Source organism: Aegilops tauschii, chromosome 3 (genome assembly GCF_002575655.3).
Source record: "Aegilops tauschii subsp. strangulata cultivar AL8/78 chromosome 3, Aet v6.0, whole genome shotgun sequence".
NCBI lineage: Eukaryota > Viridiplantae > Streptophyta > Magnoliopsida > Poales > Poaceae > Aegilops > Aegilops tauschii.
The window spans coordinates 537,532,532-537,534,925 of NC_053037.3; positions in this window are offsets into that span (position 1 = coordinate 537,532,532).

Here is a 2,394-nt window from a genome sequence, read left to right on the forward strand (position 1 = left end):
AAATAGAACCATCTTTGATTCAACGAGCTAGTGAAGTAGAGGCATACTAGTGACACTCTGTTTGTCTATGTATTCACACATGTACTAACTTTCCGGTTAATACAATTCTAGCATGAATAATATACATTTATCATGATATAAGGAAATATAAATAACAACTTTATTATTGCCTCTAGGGCATATTTCCTTCAGTCTCCCACTTGCACTAGAGTCAATAATCTAGATTACACAGTAATGATTCTAACACCCATGGAGTCTTGGTGCTAATCATGTTTTGCTCGTGAGAGAGGCTTAGTCAACGGGTCTGCAACATTCAGACCCGTATGTATCTTGCAAAAATCTCTATGTCTCCCTCCCTGACTTGATCACGGATGGAATTGAAGCGTCTCTTGATGTGCTTGGTTCTCTTGTGAAATCTGGATTCCTTTGCCAAGGCATGTGCACCAGTATTGTCACAAAATATTTCCATTGGACCCGATGCACTAGGTATGATACCTAGATCGGATATGAACTCCTTCATCCAGACTCCTTCATTTGTTGCTTCCGAAGCAGCTATGTACTCCGCTTCACACATAGATCCCGCCACGATGCTTTGCTTAGAACTGCACCAACTGACAGCTCCACCATTCAATATAAACACGTATCCGGTTTGTGACTTAGAGTCATCCGGATCAGTGTCAAAGCTTGCATCGACGTAACCATTTACTACGAGCTCTGTGTCACCTCCATAAATGAGAAACATATCCTTAGTCCTTTTCAGGTATTTCAGGATGTTCTTGACCGCTGTCCAGTGATCCACTCCTGGATTACTTTGGTACCTCCCTGCTAAACTAATAGCAAGCCACACATCAGGTCTGGTACACAGCATTGCATACATGATAGAGCCTATGGCTGAAGCATAGGGAACACCGTTCATTTTCTCTCTATCTTCTGCAGTGGTCGGGCATTGAGTCTATCTCAACTTCATACCTTGTAACACAGGCAAAAACCCTTTCTTTGCTTGATCCATTTTGAGCATCTTCAAAACTTTATCAAGGTATGTGCTTTGTGAAAGTCCAATTAAGCGTCTTGATCTATCTCTATAGATCTTGATGCCCAATATATAAGCAGCTTCACCGAGGTCTTTCATTGAAAAACTCTTATTCAAGTATCCTTTTATGCTATCCAGAAATTCTATGTCATTTCCAATCAACAATATGTCATCCACTTATAATATTAGAAATTCTACATAGCTCCCACTCACTTTCTTGTAAATACAGGCTTCTCCAAAAGTCTGTATAAAACCATATGCTTTGATCACACTATCAAAACGTTTATTCCAACTCCGAGATGCTTGCACCAGTCCATAAATGGATTGCTAGAGCTTGCACACTTTGTTAGCATCCTTTGGATCGATAAAAACTTCAAGTTGCATCATATACAACTCTTCTTCCAGAAATCCATTCAGGAATGCAGCATTTACATCCATTTGCCAAATTTCATAATCATAAAATGCAGCAATTGCTAACATGATTCGGACAGATTTAAGCATCGCTACAGGTGAGAAAGTCTCATCGTAGTCAACTCCTTGAACTTGTCGAAAACCTTTTGCAACAAGTCGAGCTTTGTAGACAGTAACATTACCGTCAGCATCAGTCTTCTTCTTGAAGATCCATTTATTCTCGATGGCTTGCCAATCATCGGGCAAGTCAACCAAAGTCCACACTTTGTTCTCATACATGAATCCCATCTTAGATTTCATGGCCTCAAGCCATTTCACGAAATCTGGGATCATCATCGCTTCCTCATAGTTCGTAGGTTCGTCATGGTCAAGTAACATGACCTCTAGAACAGGATTACCGTACCACTCTGGTGTGGATCTTACTCTGGTTGGCCTACGAGGTTCAGTAGTAACTTGATCTGAAGTTACATGATCATCATCATTAGCTTCCTCGCTAATTGGTGTAGGAGTCACAGGAACAGATTTCTGTGATGAACTACTTTCCAATAAGGGAGCAGGTAGAGTTACCTCATCAAGTTCTACTTTCCTCCCACTCACTTCTTTCGAGAGAAACTCCCTCTCTAGAAAGGATCCATTCTTAGCAACAAATATCTTGCCTTCGGATCTGTGATAGAAGGTGTACCCAACAATCTCCTTTGGGCCTATGAAGACACATTCCTCCGATTTGGGTTCGAGCTTATCAGGTTGAAGCTTTTTCACATAAGCATCGCAGCCCCAAACTTTAAGAAACGACAACTTTGGTTTCTTGCCAAATCATAGTTCATAAGGTGTCGTCTCAACAGATTTAGATGGTGCCCTATTTAACGTGAAAGCAGCCGTCTCTAAAGCATAACCCCAAAACGATAACGGTAAATCAGTAAGAGACATCATAGATCGCACCAAATCCAGTAAAG